This window comes from Rhynchophorus ferrugineus, unplaced genomic scaffold, assembly GCF_030347505.1.
Source record: "Rhynchophorus ferrugineus isolate W39M unplaced genomic scaffold, kcgeb_rfMv2 rfM2, whole genome shotgun sequence".
Lineage (NCBI taxonomy): Eukaryota > Metazoa > Arthropoda > Insecta > Coleoptera > Curculionidae > Rhynchophorus > Rhynchophorus ferrugineus.
In genome coordinates, this window is record NW_027472581.1 from 63,757,261 (window position 1) to 63,778,763 (window position 21,503).

General features: G+C 31.5%; 1 protein-coding gene and 1 non-coding gene across 2 annotated transcripts in view; one reads left to right on the forward strand and one right to left on the reverse strand.

The window, feature by feature from the left end:
- LOC143190187 (uncharacterized) overlaps positions 1 to 21,503 on the reverse strand; it is a 293,945-nt gene that overhangs the window by 166,795 nt on the left and 105,647 nt on the right. The window lies entirely within an intron of this gene.
- LOC143192109 (U6 spliceosomal RNA) lies at positions 14,850 to 14,956 on the forward strand. Its single transcript, XR_013004731.1, has one exon. It is a non-coding gene; the product is annotated as a U6 spliceosomal RNA (small nuclear RNA).

Sequence of the window (21,503 nt, forward strand, 5' to 3'; positions counted from 1 at the left end):
GATATATCTGCTATATCATTCAATTTCGATTTACGGTCATTCAAAATCATTTAGTGGATTTTTTAAAGTTTTCCTCGGTAACAACCTCTTTTGGGCGTCCACTGTGTTCACCGTTTTCGGTACTCATTTCACCACATCTAAACTTAGCATACCAATCCTTGATGATTGATTTTCCTGTAGCAGTGTCCGGAAACTTGGCATCAAGTCAAGTTTCTGCTTCAACTATATTTATGTTCATTTTTTTCACAATAACAAAAGTTGCTTCACTCAAAATACTATAATTCACAAGCTAATGCTCCGAAAGCTGTCAAATTTATACACGCTTCTTTTGAAGGTTAGGGCTAACTAAAAAAGCATATGGATTTAATTCTGGTAGCGTTATTTATGTGTCAGGGCGGGGACTTTTCAATTGACCAGTTATGTAGTGCAAATATGTGTTTTAATTTTAGCATAAAATAGAATATATGCAAGGTTTGTAGAAATTATTTTTTTCCATAAAACAGGCAAATATCTACAGGATGGTTAATACAGAAATTGTTTTGAAATATGAATGAAATTTGAAATATTGTTGAATAAAAACAAAATGTTTGGTCATGTCAAAAATGCCCTTTTATTAATAACATATAATTTTTCAACGGGTTTGTTATTATTTTGCTATACTTTTATGTATTTTTTTTTGATATATTTTAAAGTCTCCTTTTAACAACTATGGGTTTATCTGAACTGGGCCTAAAGTTTAACGTGGGCTCCCAACCACGGTGCTCAGCATTAAGCCTACCGACTGGCGAGTGACCAACTTTAAAAGTCATCCCAGAAGACATCCGGTCTTACCCAGCCTGGTTACTGGCGTGACTGGGATCATTTTCCTTGTCGAATTTTACACTCTTGCCTAGAACATTCACAAATTTTCCACAATAACAAACATAAATTTACGACGATGCCACAGCAGGATTCGAACCCGTGCTTATCGCAACAGTAGGAGGACCGTCCCATCGCCTTTACCACTGCGCCACCAAGCCGGCACTTTTATATTTTATAGAATAATATTATAAGTTCATGTATATTAGTGTATGAACGCTAATTATGTTAATGAATATAATATTAAAAACTAATTTAAGAATAAAAAATATAAAAAAAATAAGAATATGTTTTACAATAGGCTTGCATTTATATAATGTAGCAGAAGAAAATTTTAATAGGTTATCAAATTTCGTATAATAATTGAATGAAATACCCGTTTTCAATCAATTAATAAATTATTATAGTGCTCCATTAAAATCTAAGCTGATGTGCGAAAGTTACTGAAGTGTTTCTATTGGATGTACAAACTATATTATAAGCAGGCCTTTACTGTCTAGCTGATGAAAAGGTGTTATCGTTAATTGAGTTTTGGCCAGAATTGCATTACAATGCAATTAATATTCTAAATTCTCTTCAATATCACTAGACAATAGACTCTAGCTTTTCTATAAGTAATGATATTAATTTTAATTGATAGTTCTACTTGACTTACTTATTATTTTAAAAGATGTAAATTCTTGAGGCTTGAAATATTTTTGATTTGTTTTAGACGACATAAACAATTTTAGATGTAAAATTTATCATTCTTAATTCAGTTTAATTAATTTTAAGTTATTTTTAGTTAATGTTTTGTCAATTTTTAATGCAGCTTATTTCCAATCTTTTACGAAAAGGTACAAGTATTTTAATGCCTCCAAGTAGATACCTAACAATATCATTCAATTTAAGGTATTTCAATGATGTCGTCTCACAACTGAATTATGGAATAAATTTCTGTTATGAATCTAATGATATAAAAAGCTTACAATATTATCGCTTGTCTAATTTGAATTGGTGATGGTAGGAATCTACACAATCATAAGGTCTCTAAAGTTGTTGGCTGGATCCGACAACTAACTGACCAAAATCGACAAACAATTAGTTTTTATGGAGTTATTCTAAGAATCAGCCAAATAGACGATGGTAATACATTTTCAGTATTAATTGCATTTTTGAGTATATTTTGGAAATAATTATACTATTCATTTTACTTAACTATTTTTTACAACAATTATTTTTCTTTATTATTTTTTCTGTCTATTGTTAGGTCTATTGACATGTATTTTCAAAATTGACGCCACAAATGTTTAACGACTGCCGTTCTGACTTTATTTTTTTGCCGTATTTACATTTCAAACAATTGTAGAGGAAATGAAGAGATTTGCAATAAGACATGAGGAAATACTCATGTTTATGCCAAAATGCTGCCACTATTGGACAATATTGAAATAGGAAGCAGATCATGTTATCTTGTGCAGTAGTGTAGTAAAGCGCACTAAATAACAAAAACACCGAGAAGTGCTGGGGTCTTCCTAATTTTAGATAAATCGATAAGTACTTAGTTAAAAGTTACTGTAAAGAAAAATTATAAGTTAGTCGGAAACGACTAGTAATGATATTTAAATAAAAACATTATTGAAATTTTAACCACTAAGTCGTTAAGTTGCTTAATACCCTATTTTATTTTAGTTCTGGCCTAAAACCAGGCGGCGGAACGCATGACGCATAGCTGTTTGCGGATACTTGATTTGGAGTGACAAGTTGGACCGCGACTACCTCTGGACTTACCAATACACTAAACCGAAACCGCCTCACAGTTGACCCCTGCAGATCGCTACTGATACTGCATTAAATTTGGGGATATGGCACCCACTGATCGGAGGGTCATTAATGGGCACGAGGACCCGGCGATTCTATTGATTCGTGAACTAGAGTTAACTACAGCGACGGATGAGATCGTTTCAGCCTAGAAAAGGGTGGAGGTTAGCGGTGACTACTAACTAAGGTAACTAAGCTCCCAGCATGTCGACCAGTTCGCGAACAAGCCCGTTTTCGGAAGAACTTGAGCTGAGTTGTTGTTTGTGGAATGATTGAGATATGAAGTGCTTGATTTCTGGAGTGTCAGTTTCCCTATAAATTTGATTATTTCTGACCATGAAATCATGGAGCGTTTAAGATTCTCCTGAGGAGCTTATTTTGGAAAACTTGAAGCCGTTTCACCTGGTTGGGTGTAACAATCTTGAAGTAGATATTAGAGGCGTAGAGGAGTACGGACCGAGTTAACATCTTAAAATAAGCATTTGATGGAGATCGGAAGTCTGCTAGCAGGCAGATCAGAAAAGATAGCAGGTTTGCTATCGCCGAACATTTCTGGGTTGTTTTCTGGATTTGGAAATCAAAATCGAACCGTCGGTCGAAGTGGAGACCTAGATACGTGACGTTATCCAGCCATGGAATTATGGCGGTGTCGATCTTAAATTGCGAGAGGCTCAGTGCGTAACGCTTCTTATAGAAAATGATGGCCTGGGTTTTCAGGGGTTTGATTTGCAACCTCCAGAATTTGAACCATCTGACCGCATGATCGAGCTGCTTCTGTAAACGTTCATGAATTTTGACTTCGAACCTGGTGGCCGTGAAGAAATTGGTGTCGTTAGCGTAAAACGCGACGTCAATGTGCTCTTTTCTAGGCAGATTTGAAATAAGGCCGGGGCCAGCGGGGAACCTTGAGGTACGCCGGTATTGATTTGTTTTCGACTGGAAAGTGTTCCTGATCTAGACCTGTACAGATCTGTCCGATAGATAGGACTCGAGCGGTTAGGTCTTCTGGGGTGCTTTTGTACTTGTGGTCTTGTGCACTGTACTGTGCACTTTCGTCTATTGTTAATGTAATTAATATTATACATTAGCAATATTTGTCGATATATTCACTTATCAATACCATTATTATTAATACTATTATAACTGCCAGTATCTCGACAGCCAGTACCGCTATATTTTAATTATTTGACAATAAACGTATCTATCTATTTGCTATTTCCAATATGTTTTTTTTTCACCGTTGTTATTGAAAACTAGTTGCTCAAGTATGTTTTTATTATGTTTGCAGAATGATCACCCGACCATTTCGAACATCAAGATCTCGTACGCTTATTTGCATTATTTAATTTGCCATCTATTGAGTCAGTAGTTCTTATATCATTTATTTCGATATCTAGTTTTATTTATTTAAGATATTTCATTGTTTATTATTGTTTTCTTAAATATAATCTTTATTTTACGGCCTGGGTTTAAAAACAACCCTACAATCGGCAACCCTATTCCGCAGTATACCACAATTATAATGAAAACAGTACAAAAGACAAATATTTCGTAATATTCGTTGTTTCCCAAAATCAGCTCTGGTCAAATTATTTGCTAAACAATTAATTAAAACATTTTAATTAGTTATAAGTGAAGCTAAACTTATTATATGTAGTGGTTAGTGTAGATTATTGTTGCTTTACTACAGGTAACCGGGCAAAACATAGACGAGGAAATAGTTTTTAAACTAATTACATGACTGTACTTCAAAGCCCCTACATAACACTGGAACGTGTATATATTAGCCAGCAAAGTAAATAATACATGCACGAAATAACAAGCTCAACTAGTCGAAACACCGCTTAATCATCCAGACTAGAGTTGCTCAACTTACGTTCCAAACGAAAGTGCTTTAACAGAATGTGGTTACCAGTTTGTGTTTTAATGTTGTTAGAAAATACTTTAGTATAAACCTAAGAACTACATATTTTTGTGAATATATTAGAATATTATTTAATTAACAAATTATATTTTGCTTTATTGTATTTTTCTATATCTAGTAATATTAGAATGTAAGATTTTATTATAATAAAAAAATCATAGTTAAAATCATCAAGGTTACTTTATATACCCTTATACACTTATGTATGATACGTAAGGTCACGTGTCCAACGTGGCTCCTTTTCGGTGATTCTGTCGTTTGGATACGATCGAATTTCAGTGATAGCCTGAGTTATATTACCTTTATAACATTAGTCAATTGTCAACTGAACATAGACCTGGGACTTTGGATATCTCACAAAAGCGGCGTCAAATCGCACGATCTCCCAGAGAGCCTTGTATACTATACTTTTATAGATATTGTTGATGTATGGGAAAGGAACACATGCTATATTAAAAGTATGTATCTCTCTTGTTGCGCAAACTAATATATAGAAACGTAATTCATTTTAACATTAATTTAAACTACAGCTGGAACTAAATTATAATATTAAATAACTTAAGTTAATTATACTAAAATTATATTGTTAATGATAGATTAAAATAGTACAAAAATAAAGAATTTTGGTGAGATATTTTCGCCTGAATTGGAATTTAACTACAGTATTTCTATTTTCCTGTTTTGTCTGCTTTAAATAGCTGGTAATCTAATACAATTCTGACAAAAATCTATCTAGATTCGAATGGCTATTCTGCTTGATATGCCTTGTTACCTATGAGAATCGACTGTCTTAATAGAAGTACGTTGTTGATTTGTCTATGTGACGCTTATCATCTAACATATTATCTAGAATTAGATTTAGCGAATACAGTCTACAAACAGCTAAGAACATATTTAATATTTTGTGATCTGAAATCGAGGGTTAAAAGCTCAACAAAGTTTTCCTTTAAGCTCCTTCCTTCAGTTCTTGGTAAGTGCCGGGTCATCTAACTGTGATATTCTCACATACAATTGCACATTCATAAATGGTTTAGATATTCAACGGAAGATTGTCCTGTAGAGGTTTTAGAGCTATGATCAGAATAGGCAATCCTCAATTTAGGTCTAAATTGTGACACGGTCCGCATAGCATCTGACGATTGCTCCGCTCGCATTTTTCGCCTGCTATATATGTTATTTGCTGTTTTGCTTGATCTATATTTTGATATGATCTAGACCCACTCCATATTTGATATAAGTATTTTGCTATTGTGCCAAAATAAGCTACAATTCGCGCGATCAAAAATTGTTTATCAGAATATAATCTCAACGCCGCCTTGCGAAACACAACAACCTCAATATTGCTTAATTTGCGCCAAAATAAATTCAGTATTATGCCCTGGCACAATGGTGGCATCTTGAGTTGACGGTCCATATCAAAAAGTAACTTTTGGCGGATGAGTTTCTACCTGTTGTTCATGTAAATTAATTAATCGACAATAAAATTTTTAATTCGATAACATTTTATTTGGCTATGCTGAACAATCAATTTGCTTGTCTTACTCATTTGGTATCAATGACTAAATTGTAAGTAAAAGGTTAAACAGATGCAACTTATATAACATGGCCTCCATAAGCCAACATTGTCCCTACCTTATTGGAAATCCTTAAGTGAGAATTAGCAGCTTAATTCTCTCATCGTCAAATTCTGCATCATCATTATTTAGGACTCCATATACTTTGATATATAAAAGGTTAAGAAAGAAAGTCATTTTTTTCATGTTTTCTTAAATTGAAATTATTCATATAGATATAAAACATCAATCAAGGACGTATATGGCGACTTGAAAGATTTATGGGTACCCATACCAAATAATTTCTACAAGTCTCTTTTATCAGTCGTTAAGACAGTATATTTCTGGAATCTTGACTATAAGAAAATAAAAAGGCGACAAGTGCTTTAGCGCTCTTTTCGTTCAGATTTTTTAAATAAAATAAGAACTAAAGTCGATGTTTTAACAGTTATGAAAGTGTATGACGCGATATAGTGTACAAATCACTTATACTGCTTATATTTAATAAAATGCTTTTGTAATGCCGAAATTTTAAATTCAATAACTTTGAAATGTAATTAAATGGAAAAACTCGAAGACAACCCCCATAAAACTAACTATATATCCGCCGTCAAATTTGTAATTTTTTTGACCTCCTGCCGTTATAACCTAAAACCCTCCATTATAGTTGAGCATCCCCATGGGAGCCGCAAAACAATCTCTCCTCCACCGCACTAGCTTGTTTGCAATATATTTTCGTGGGCAGGCAGATCTCCTGGATGGCGAGAGAAAAATAAATTGGTAGGACACGGGAAGAAAATGGAATGCAGGTAGCAGTGATGCAAAATTCAAATCAGGTCAGAGCAAATGCAATATTGATGAAACTCAGCGAGAGGGTGTTTCGATCAGGTTGGCGGCCGATATATTTATGAGATTACAATATAAAAATTTACGTCCGACAAAAAAAATATATAAAAATGGTAATTTATATAAACATGTATATTGTAAAGGAATATTATATAATAAATTATAATGATTTTGGTATTATTCTGCATAAAATAACTTTAGTTAATACTTTTTCATTTAGTATTATTATTCAATCTGTACACTGTTAATTGCATTGTGTGACATAATTTTTCTAACATAAATAAAATTACTTGTTTGAATTCCTTATTCCATTGTTAAAAATATTGTCTATTAATATGGTTGTCTCACACGCTACGTTCCTTAGTAATAGTGTGCATACTATTTACCCTCAAAAGCTGTATTACTATGAAAGCATGACGTATGAAAGCATGAAACTAATTTTTGAATTAATCAAATACTAGATATAAAAATAGATATAAAAACAACACATAACAATCATAAAAAGGAATACAAGTGGAAAATTTGGGCTGATTTAAAAGTTATTGCTATAATGCTTGGATTATAAGGAGGTTTTATGAAATATTGTTGTTTTGTCTGTTTATAGGACAGTTAAATATTGACATTGTTTGTGGTAAATCGAAAGTTAAACGTGAACCTCTTATAGCACAAGAACATATAATTCTTCCATACTTAACAATTAATCCGATGAAAATCTTACCGCGAAAGAGTTAGCGACTTTATTATTATCTCTACAGAAAGTAATTTTAGGAATGCATTTTTAGGCAATCTTAAAGCTGAAAATGCTGATTTTTAGTGAATGACAAAAAGTTACAAAAATTTAAAATGATGTGATGCAGAATGGGCTTAAATATACATTTCTTGCATTTCCATTTCGATTTTTTCTCCCCTAATCGACAACGACACAGTGAGGAACAAGGTGAACGCTATCACCAGGATATAAAACAGATAGAAGAGCGTTATCAAGAAAGATGGATTGCTAAAATGTTAGCAGATTACTGCTGGTTTGTAATGAAACAAGATTCAACTTTTCACAAGAGGAAAATTTAATATTTTGTTATTTTCTTTCAGAATATATAGCTCATTTTTTCTATTGACCACTTAAATCTGAGCTATTTTCATTCATTGTCTAGTTGTAAATATATATTACGATTTAAAAAAAATAATAATAATACGAAGAAATAAATATGATTTAAAATTGTCATACTGTGCTTATTTATTTATTTATTTATTGTATTTTAATTTCAGCATTATGTAATTTCAATATTTTAATTGTAGCTCATCCTTCAATGAATCAGGTAAGCTATGACATCTGACAGTTAATAAGTTGCCACATTTCACTAAAACATGGGAGATTGATATTGGTTCCTCACAATTGGGACCCATAGGACTCTCTGTTTGGTTTATCAGAAAGTAGTGGGTAAAATGATAGTGACTAATCTGTACTTTGTTTAATTTTATATCCAAATCTCTCTTTCTTAAAGAGGTAGCATGGGGAAAGAGGTCCTTCTTAATGGCCTGAAGCTTGTTTTGCTGGTTGTACCTGGTTGTACTGTTTAACAGGTTGACCTCAAATTGCACGAAGTTGTTCATCCTACAATCTGTAAAAGGGGCCTTTATAATCTCAAGTATGTATAATTTGTTGACTACTCAAAATCGTTGAGGGGAGGTCATCAGCCCATTAGTTCCCAGGTATGCCATTATAGTTGGAGATCCAGACAAATATGATGTTGTTTTGTCGAGATATAACAAGACCGTAGAATTCAAGAATTTGCACCTCTAGCGGATGTGAGCAAAATACATAATCGATAGCTTGAAACAAGTTTCAAGAGCATATAAGCCAGGTTTTAGTAGTTCCTTTATTAGGGTTTTATTCAAATGAGAAGTTTTGCCGCACTCAGCTTTCTCAGCAGTTATAGAGCCTTCTCATTACCGCTTGTAGAAATCGAACTAGCATGGCTTGGTCTCGAATCGCCCGGCTTCGAAATTCTGAAGTATGATGTTTGGATCTCTACTAAACCACGCGGTATCGCTATGTTGACAGAAAGACGAGAAAAGTTGAAAGAAAATAATTGAAACTGTTTTAATTAATATATACTGTAGCAATCTTTCTCAACAAATGCCCATTTACAGTGAAAATATTTAGAATAAATACCAACATATAATGTATAGAGATAAAGATTAAACATAAGTTATAAAATATAGAAATACTATATTGGATTCACTAATATTAATTGAATTTGTTTGGTTAATGTTACAATTGGTATAATTAGATAGATTGTTCCATTTGCCAAAGTTTACCCATAAATGGTAAAAGGAACTTTGTATTATGGAATACACACAAACACACCGATAATGTGTTGGAACATGAGCCTAATAATTTCATGGTATACACATTATTACTCAGTTACCTATCACCATTTATTAGTTTCCTTATTTATAATATTATATAGCGCGACTAGTATGGTATTGGATATTTTAAGATATCAATGTATTGAATGACGGCGTGTGATGTATTTACATCATAAGGTTTTCATTTGCAGTAGAAAATAATTAAACCTGCAGTCTGTGCAGCCGTTCCAGTAAGTAATCGTTATTTTCTGTAAAATTAAAGTAGTTTTGAATAAATTTTTTTTTGTTTTATACCCTACGTTATCAATAGCGGGTGACGTCGCCAGAATTCCGATGGAATAACAATGCTGTTCTCTTTAGAATTTATTTGATTAATCTAAATGAACTTATTCATTAAAAATAATGAAAATAAGGCAGCAAGTTAGTGTTGGACTGGTAATCGTTCCGCAGTAATTTGAACCATTCTTTAACATTGCTAAGTGGAATTCGGGTAAAAGTAAAACACTTTAAGCTGTAAGGCTACTATGTAGATAAAGGTGATCAAATTTCCCTAACTATTAAAAACCATTAAATTTTATGTTAACAAAATCACCTTCTCTGAGAATTTTTGGCGCAAGTATCAGTTCAGGGTATAAGGCAACAAAATACCGATTTACCTAGTACCTCAGGTGCTTAGCCCTAGATTATTGGAATTGGTAGACACTGAAGCTTTCAATCCCATTTTATATAGAGCACGAAAATGTAGGCAATATTAGTAGTAGTAGAGAAGATTTGTATTATTTGGGTATAAATAATATAACTACAACTGTCAGCTCTCCAGATGGGATAACGGCTAGGTTGTTAGAGATGTTTATTTAATATATAAAAAAATTAAAATCAATATTATTGACATAACTTTTAAAATAAATTAGCAAAATTTGATTATTCTGTATTTTTTATTTTTCTGCGTCCAGTTCATTTGCTTCTTCTCAATTGAACATTTTTATAATACTGGAATCTATATTTAATATATAAGCGGGAAGTATATTAGAGTCATCTTACCTAAATCTATAAAAAAAAAGTTAAAAACTAAAATAAAACTTTGTGCCTTCTTGTTTTGTCAAACTAAGTTTGGCCACACCGTTTTAATTTATATAGTTGTGTTAGTAAGTTTGGAAGGAAAATCCGGCAGACCGCAGGTTTCAAGAAGGTTCAAAGGAACAATAACCTCTCGAGTCAGCCCACGTTCTTTCTTTATTCGAAGTAGTCACACCTTCAAAAGCAGAGGGATTCTATCTCAACTCTGCTCTGTCTCAAAAAAATATTATGCTTGGCAAACGCCAATGTATCTCTTTGAAAAAAAATTCTTAACTTTTGAGTTCGTATAAAATGTGATTTTCTATAATTCTTAAGTTCTTATAATCAACAATAGACTTTCGAATATGCTAATTAAGAAATCGATTCCAATTCAGATATTTTTATAAATTTAACATAAATTTATAGACCAACAATTTAATTATTCTTATAACCATATAAGTTACCTAAATATTACTTTTAGAATAATTATTTTCCAATGTTAACTCCAAAAAACTACTACATTTTCAAAATTAGTGTTGAAAAAAATTAACTATTCTGTGAGTATTAAAAATACATCCTTACTGAGGTAATAATATAATCATTATCATCCTGACTTCTGGTCTATAACGGGAGGCCCATTTTTCAATCAATACGCTACTGTTGTTTAGGACGAACATTAGGCCTAGTGTTGCCACCGCCAAGAATATTTTCCAAATAATTTCCTCTTCAAAAGATCGCTTTCGCTATAAAAAATTCATTAAATTCATTCATTAAATATACATAATTTGCGTCTTTGTATTTGTTCCCTGATTAGACATTTTGATTTAATTGTCACATCTTAATCGAACAATTTTATTTTTAATACAATCTTTAAGGAATATATAAAAATTGCCTTAAGCATAATTTTGATACATTAAGCTTGTATAGTCTGTTCAAAGCTTTTTTTAGTAATGCGTCATGGATGGTTTTGACGCCAAAACATTACAATTTTCCCGCATCAACTCTGAGCTTTAGTTCAGTTTGGATTTGACATACAAGAAAATTCTAATTGAAATAAAATAATTGAAAATGTTATCAAATATAATTTATTTTAACGTTATAGTATATCTGAAAACTATGGTTAATTATACAGCCACAATAATTTATAGGTAAGAGTTAAAACATCTTAACACTATTGCATTAAAGAATTTTGTATACGGACGGTGGCCGGTTGTCAGACGCACGAAAAATTATTCAAAATTTTAGTTAGTATTACTACAGATTAAATACCGATAAACGTTATTTTAGCGCTTTGATTATTTTGATAAATTTTAAATCGCTCCGTAATATATGATATCATTTCGTTTGAAAATGCCGAAAACAATAGATAGTCAGGGTCACAAATTGATTGCAGCTTCAATAAAATATTTCGAAAAGGAACGAGATAATAGAGGTCCCCAAAAGTTCCGTTAGAGAGGTAATTATTGATGATATTAAATAATATAAGTATTAATATTAGTGTTTATACTGTGAATAATATCGCTTACAAAATGAAGACTAGTACGTTCCTCTATTCGAGACCAAATATAGGAAAAGTATAAGAACAGTAAGTAAACAAACTATTTTATCGATTTAAACATAATTTAATAAAATTATTTTATAGAAAATTGTTTGTCTGGAAAGTATACTTTTAGTTAGAGACATGCAGCTTTTGAGGGAGTTAAGACATATTTCAAACACTCTTGTATGGCATAGGGTTTAAATGGTTTAAAGATAACCCACGGTTTAAGGTTTAATGGAACTTTCAGACATTGCCTTAAAAAGATTTCAACTTTTAAGGGCATAATATAAGACCAGTGGAGATAAACTATTTGAATTTGTGTATCTTGAATATTTCAAAATGGTTTATTGTGGCACTCTTGGCAAGAGAGCAACAAAAAAGTTTAAAGATAATAAAAATTGATGGAAAAAGATAAAACTTACAGAAAGATTTGTGTGCACAGATATGAGTGTCATTGTTCAAAATTAAACATGAGCATTAGGTTAGAACGTATGAGGAGAGATTGAATACCAACTGCTTTGTAGATATGGCAAATACATTAGACATAATTCAGTGTTTAACTCTATGAAGAATGGTATACACAGATAGTAGCAGAAGAAACAAAATATACAGTGATACCAAAATGACTGACAAGTAAACACACCATCAACGAAAACAAGAACTAAACGTAAAAAAGTAAATATGTTCTCGAATGAAAGTAAAATACGTTTCTCAGATATGCAATTGTTAATTATGTGAATTAGGCCTCCAGGGGGTACCACTACTTAAAAAACGCGCCTAGAAACTCAACTCATTCAACTCAACTATGTTCTTAATTGTAGTTTTAAGTCATTCGATAATATTGCATTAAAGAATTTTGCATACGAACGGCGGCCGGTTGTCAGACGCACGCAAAATTATTCAAAATTTTAGTTAATATTATTACAGATTAAATACCTATAAACGTTATTTTAGCGCTTTGATTATTTTGATAAATTTTAAATCGCTCCGTAATATATGATATCATTTCGTTTGAAAATGGCGAAAACAATAGATAATCAGGGTCATAAATTGATTGCGGCTTCAACAAAATATTTCGAAAAGGAACGAAAGTACTATTATGTTAAAATAAATTATATTTGATAATATTTTTGTTCAATTGTTTTATTTAAATTAGAATGTTCTTGTATGTCAAAGCCAATCTGAACTAAACTCAGAGTTGATGCGGTAGCATTGCATTGTTTCGACGTTACAAATATCCATGACGCATTACTAATAAAATTTTGAACAGACTATATATTTTAAATAATAGCAGTATCTTGTCAACACTACAGTTTTATATTGAAAAACTACTATATTGAAAAGCAGTGGTCAGACGACATCCCCTTGATGAACACCAGGTGGGATTACTATGAATGGGATACACCGTTTTATATTCAAAAATTGCTTGGAATTGTAATTATCCTAAGGTGCATGAAAGAGGAAGCACATATGCTCCATTAAAATTTTTAAAGATATTTTTATCTATACCATAATATTTGTGTCGAATTCCTTACTTTTCTCAGGTTTTCAGTACTCCCATTTATAACAAATTTGACTGTCTCATTTTTAATAATGGAAAGTAAGGAATCATTTTCTTCAATATCTGCAAAATGCAAAGTTGCAAATGTAGGCGAACAAAATCTAAAATATTTCTGCTCTTCTTCAGTCAAGCTTAGTAGTTTATTAATTTGAATTCCTTTTTATTTTATTCTCTTCTCTTCTTAAGTTGTTAATAATTCGTCTGTCGCCATGAAATATATTTAAACCACGATTGTAAAGTCAAACGAAAACTATTTGTATCATTAGAGATTGATAGTTGTATTATTATAGAACAACACCTTGAAACAAAGGCCTCATCCTCATTTTGATGCTATTAATTGGGGATATAATTTTACTATTCTGCCTCATTGTTTGGTATTATGCCCGATACTCAGGCTTCAATGCAGATTCTCTGATATATAATTCCTCTTTTTATAATTACCTAGGCCTGATGACTTTTAAGTTACTAGTTACATCATTACTCCGGATACTATTATGCATATTTCGAAGACTACAATGCGATAAAAGTTACCTTTTCCATTATGTATTAATGCAAATATTGATGTAATAATGATATTTTAAAGTGACAGAATAAGAGTCTCAATATTCAGCAAATAAAATACTAAATATATTACAACTTATTCTTTTAGAATGTATACATTTGTATAACCAATATTTCAGGTGGGAGCCGTTGAACGAATAAATCTAGTTCATTTACAGCTTTTACATATTGTTCTATATATGTATTAGACGGGCAATGTTTCGTTTTGAAAGGAAGAATCAAAGAAGGTTTTTATATATTACAAAATTGTCAAGAAGCGTCTGAATGAGATAAAGTAAAATCTAATCTACCTAATATGGCACAATTAATTATGCTGAAAATAGAAAACTTCTAACATCCAGCGAGCATCTTGCGATATCCAAATTACCCGAGAAACGTAAAAATAAAAATTAAAACCTGCTAAACCACATACAAAACAGATTCTCAGTTTCGGTTTATAGTAACAGTGATTGTTATAAAGGCATTACCAGGCTGTACCAATTCTTATCGCTACGAAGAACTGCACGATGACCTTGAATTAACTTTAATAAGTAACGACAGCGGAGAAACAATACAGCTATTGGAGAACACGCAGGAAATCAGAATATTGAAGCAAACCAAGCATCATCAAACTGTATAGCGTAGAACTGATACCGTTAACTTTACCTTAAGCACTCGATTTGCTTATGTATTGATGCAAGTACAATAAAAAAACAGTAACAAATTAATTATATAAATCAAGAATGTATATCCAGTAAGGTAGAATAAAAATTTTGAGATTTTTGAATATCAAACAATGTCGTACTTGCTTCGACTCTACATATACTAAAATTGGAATGACACAGAGAAGATTAGCATAGCTGCTGTACAAGGACGACACGTAAAATTGTGCAGCATTCCACATTTTTATTTTTTTGCTTCTTAAAAATTTTCTACTAAAAAGTATAAACAGGCATTGTTAAATAGGATAATGATAGGATATTGTTGATTTTTATATTTTTACTTTAAAAAATACGGTCTGATATGTTTTGTTATAATGCGAAGCCCTAAGGCCTATTCGAGATAAGCATAACATACCCAGAAATCTGGAATCTCTTTTTGGTAGAAACGACATCAATAAGCTTTTCAATTATTTACATCAACCCCATTTACATTATTATATTTAATCCAAATTATCTCATATATAATTTTATTTTAGAGAAACCAGACTATTTTATTACCTTAATATAACTTATACTTTAAAGTATAACACTTTATCTACTGTTTTTCTCTGAATATAATAATTTATTATGTATTGTGAACTATAATTATTACAATATTATTAATTTAAACCTGTTTTATGTTAGTTGTTAATACTTTCTATATTTCTATATTTGTCCACTGTGTTATATGTTACCCTTTAATTTTAAATTTATTATATTTTTTTATGTTTTATCTCATTTTATATATCGATTGGTTTTACTTATACAAATTGTGTTTGTGTTGTATTTATTTTTATAAATATATATCCTGTTTGGTTTTTGCAAGAACAATTTAAAATATATATCAGAGTGTTAATTAAATAAATATACGTGTAAAGTCACTATATAATACAAAAGTGTTAAAGATTACTATAATAATTTTAAAAAAAATAAAACAATGAGAGGCCCAGAAAAAGGTAAGTAGCCCGATTATGAAAGTCTAAGTATAAGAACTGCCTCACTAAAGATGTAATCTGTGATAAAAAATACATAAGGCTTTTTAGCAAAGCTACAAGTCTAAAAAAAGTACTAAATCTAAAATATATAAAAAAATGTTATTGTATGATCATCCATTCATACCCAAAACAATATTTCATGAGCAACAATCTGTTTCTGTGCCCTTACTTTTATTAACCTATAAAATTAATTTAACGACCCTGTTCTACTTCCCCTACTTCGGAAAATACGTCGGGTGGCGAGTTTAATTCCGATTTCACGGACCATTACACAACCGCAAAATTTAAACTAAATTTATATCAGTCCGGTGATCTCGACAAAAGTTACTGACAGTTCCAATAACTCGCATGAAATTCAATAGAATTACATTTTAACAACTAAACGATGTTACTATAATATAAATAGACATGTTTAGTGAAAATTTCATCACTCTTAATAGGCATATTTAGCATTTGTAAACCAGATTCGTGTAGATTATACAAATTACAGATTGAGAAGAAAAACAATTTAAATTTCTTAAATATAATATTTTAATGTGAGTTATTATAATGGAAGATAATCATTTAAAACTTGTTTCTCCTTATTGGTCAGTATGAATAGTTTTTATAACCTATAAGCAGGTTGAAATTCAAATAGATATTTGATAATTTAAATTCAATTACTTATTAAAAATGTAAATTATACTACAACTACCTGACGCTGAGGAATACCTCTAAATATTATATACCTCTAAATAAAATATTGTAGTTTGTATTTCAAATATTTATAGCTTCAAAATATATTTGAATATAAGTACATTTAGCTATCTTAATAATGGGTGAGTTTTGCAGAAAATAACGCTGAACAGCTTTTATAAGCAAAATGGCGGCTGCTAGATATGCCAATCTATAAGTTGACAACACTGCACGTTAAATTGTCAAGTATCTTCGTCAATTGTCCTTTCCATTCTTACATGATTATTTTCACTAAATTTGTGTACTAATTAAGTATATTAGTACGAATGCTTTTACTAGTTGGGGCAATCATTGTTACTATTGCAAACTTCTGGCTAGGGTAACTAGATCGGCTGTAGTATTTAAATTTGTGACATATTACTATTATTCAATCACAACTAAAAGAAGACTTAGAACGAAAATTTGATAATATTTTAAAATTGTAATCTGGAATTAAAGGGGTTATATTGTTCTAACACTAGTTACAAAATGCACTGATTTCTAGAAAGTGTCACAACACATGAGTTACAAATAATTCAATTCTTTGAGGCAAATTTAAAAAAAAATTAAATAATGCCTAGAAATTATAGGAGTAGCAGTACTTGTAAAGATGATGATTTTATAGATTTTGTGAACAGGAAAAGTGATCAATCACATACATCAAAAATGTAGTTAAAGTTAACTATAAAAGCAAAAACTTACTATCCTTGAACGCTATTAAAATATAAAAAACGAGTGTTGAAAACCGGTAGAAGGATTGTTTTCTTTAGCAGATTTTATTCACTCCCCAATAAGAGGCTGATTGACTGAAACAGTAGTACATTTAAAGATCTACTGTTCATGAAAGGATAACTCTTTTATAATTGATATTCTTTTATTGATTAACAGGCTAGAATGGATTAGTTCTACTCTATTTACATAACCTAACACCTGACTGGGTCAACAATTCAAATAGCAAATTCGTATTGCTGAACATGAAATATTTTCTGAACTTCTATACATCTTAACAAATAACTTAATAAACCGATTGGTTCTTTGAAAGGAAGTTAAGAAACTAAATCGACCGAATAGCAAAACGTATCGCTTTTTAAAGAAAATGAAGAGTGGGCAAAAAAAGTTTATTGCCGAGTACACAGTAAATACTTTACAAACTCATCCTACTAATGGATATGATAGCTTACCTAATACAAATAGAAATTAAGATTGAGTTATAAACCGTATAATTCTGAAGGGCATTAACGAAAAAAATATCAAAAAGGTTTCAGGGTATGGTGTAATAAATGACCAAGTACTCGAACAGTTGTCAAGAACTTGCATAATAAAACTTGGAAATAGCAGATACTTTAAAGATATCAACTGAACGTGTACATCATATCATTCACAAATATTTGGGTATGACACAGCTCTGGCAAAGTGGGTGTCGCGCGAGCTGACTTTTGACCAAAAACAACGAGTTGATGATTGGAAGCATTGTTTGACGATGATCAAGCGTAATAAACCCGAGTTTTTGCGTCGATATGTGACAATGAGTGAAACATGACTCCATCATTTCCCTCCGAAGTTCAATCGACAGCAATCCGAGTGGACTGCACACGATGAACCCGTTCCAAAGCGTGGAAAAACGCAACGGTCGGCTGGCAAGGTTATGGCGTCTGTATTTTGGGATGCGCATGGAATAATTTTCACTGACTTATTACATTAGACCATTTGAAGGATGAAATCGCCTAAAAACGGCCGCATTTGAAGAAAAAGAAACTGCTGCTTCACCAAGACAATGCATCGTGTCACAAGTCAGTGAAAACGATGGTAAAAATCCCTGAATTGGGTTTTTAATTTCTTCCTCATCCACCGTGTTCTCCAGATCTGGCCCCCAGCAACTATTTCCTATTTTCAGATCTTAAAACAATGTTCTCTGGGAAAAAAATTTCGTCGAATGAAGAGGTGATCGCCGAAACTGAGGTCTTTTTTGAAGCAAAGGACAAATCGTACTACAAAAATGGTATCGAAAAGTTGGAAAGTCGCTATATTCAGTGTATCACCCTTGAAGGGAATTATGTTGAATAAAAAAAACTAATTTTGACAAAAAAATTTGTTTTACTATGCTGGCCGTGGACTTTTCAAATGACCTGTTATGTGTACCGTGTCTTTTTTAAATCTAAATAAAATGGCCGTCTTGCTGAAACGTTGTAGTCAGTAGCGATATTTTTGGTGATATTGTTATGAGTTTCCAATTACTCGTCTTAAATCTTTATTGGTTTACTTTATTAAAAACAATTATTACAATTTATTACAAACAATTAATAATAACAATTAACAAACTATAACTGTAATATATAGATAAGAAATTTAAAAAAAAAACATACGGGAATAAAATAATTTAAAATCTAACAGCGTTCCATGTCACACTGAAAATGCATTTTTGGGATCAGCTTAATGGTACGATGCCAAAAAAAGCTCTCAAGATAAACCTCTGCCATACAAACCCATCGCAGCAAAAAAAAACTACCCGACAATGAAAGGGTTTCTTTTTGGTCGTTTAAAATAGAATATTTGCCGCAAGCCATCTACTGAAAAATACCACCGACCCTTCCTTTTTCGCAGTTCCTTATTTATGGCTCCTTTACGATATACATACAAATTGGGTTTTGTTCGGAATAGAAGCAAACTCATCGAATAAATCTACAGTAAAATTGATTTTGCGATAATAAGAAAGATAATAAAAGAGGGCTGGTCGGATATAAAAGATCTCCTTGTTTAAAATAGATTATCTACTCGAGCGAATGAGGTATCAAATTGCTTATTTGATATGCTGCTGTTTTATAAAATCGAATAAAATTTTATACAACTTTTATGAGTATATATTTATATTATGCATTTTTTCTGATTTAATATATCTGAAGCACGGTATTGCTATAATTTTAGTTAATTGTTATTGGGTGTAAGCTTGTTAGCTTTCGATTACAATAGACAAGAAATTGGAAAGAGGACTTGCAGAATTAAATGTATAATTGTGAAACTCTCATTATTTTGCACTTATAGATTAAGTATTTTGTGATTCTATATTATAGAATTTTTACGTGCTCTATGAGGTCACTAATCCCTATATTCAATTAAATGTTGGAACTAATTAAAAGTTGTCAGTGTTAATTGTGTATTGTAAACAAGTAATGAAACCGCCGTAAGATAATAATTTCAAGTATATATAGAGAATTTCACGCTTTCTGTATCTAACATTCCTCCATGAATTGCAAGAGTCCTAAAATTGCATCTATACAACCATGATTCGATTTCTTACTGGTTCTTCTCGATTTTTTCCTGGTGAACTATTGAGTACATTTTCCTATAATTAATAGGGCGATTTTTGTAATGATTTATATAAACTTCACTGTCTTAGTCTACATGACAAATCATTTAAATTATATTTCTGTATATTTAACGCATTATTTTGCGATGACTAAAACAAGCGATTGGTGAATCGTGTGATGACTCAGTTTACGGTAATGACAGCATATACAATATATGGTAAAATTATGGGCAAAGAGGAATAGTAACCGAAATCCAAAGTTGACTATCAGAGACCAACGAACATTAAAAAGAATTGTGGAAAAACAACATAAAACCACTGCAGCAAAAGTGAAAGCAAACTCAAAACTCACCTAAGTAATACTGTTTACACCAAAAGTGTACGCGAAAAACAGATATATTAACAAATTATATAATAAGCTAAGCTGCGAGAGAAGTAATGCTTAAAATAACGATTATAAAGCATGGACATTGCATAAAAAAAGCATAAAGCATAAGCATAAAGCTTGATGATTGAATTATAATTTACATTGTTTTCTACAAACAGCTGGGCCCAAAATAAGTCCATCTGGACTACCTACAGTCAAGCTTAGCAGAGTTTCCTTTATGATTTGGAGGACTATATCGTGGTATTTAGCACTGCCCGGATTACTATGAATAAATATATCGACATCTTTTACACAGCCAAGCACTGCCGTATTCCCACTTGATAGTGTGCCCCGATGTATAGACAAAAATGTCACTTTTGGCCTGGGGAGCGTCAGTGTGTTTTCTAACATCCTCCGCGGCCAGCACAAACATCAGATTTTTTGGCGCAAAAATTAAAACATTCCGTTTGAAATTATTCAGAGACTGCAACTTTATTCTGCGAGAAATTTCTGAAAATTTAAATAATTAAAAAAAATTTAAATAAGTTTGTTGTAATATTATATAATGTTCCAAAAACTTTCAAGCAAACATAGTGAAAATTCGGTAATTATAATATGTTACAAACAATATGAAAAGGTATTGATTGTTGAAAGCACTTAAACCCACTGATAAATAAATATCGTAGATAGATAACTTCAAGAATAAACCTAGAAATATAATTGTTTTAAATATTACATCAAAAAATTTAAGTTAACCTTTATTATAACAATTCATTATTCTAATTCAATATTCTTGTGTTAAAAACCGTGTCTGGAAATCGACAAGTTAATAATGTTACGGCAAATCCTAACTGAAGAGAACATCAAATACACGAACAAAAAGGTAGATAGAACGCGGCATTCAAACATGACAAAAGTAAACAAGAAAAAAAAGCAATAACGCGCCCTCTAATCGGCATGCAGACCCGCACGTTCGAGACCCTTTCAATGGGCCGACGCCAACCACCCTCTCAAGATAACGCCACGGCATAATAAGCCACGGCGGACAAAAACCGATCCAACAACGAAAGGGTTTCTTTCTCGCCATTTAAAGCAGAATGTTCGCCGCAGGCCATTTACTGAAATATGCGGGTCGGTCACTTTTTCTCAAACGGTTTATTTATCATTTTCATACCAGGAGGAAAAATGAATTGAATCGGATTTTAAAAGTAGCTATACTATTTTATTTTTATAATTTTTTTTATTAACACCCTGTTAAAAGTTGCTTGTTGTCGACTAATCTATCTTTTGTTTTTACAATAAATTAAAATATTCTATAAATTAATCATCTTAACTTTTGATTAATGAACATCACACATAATTCACACATCATAT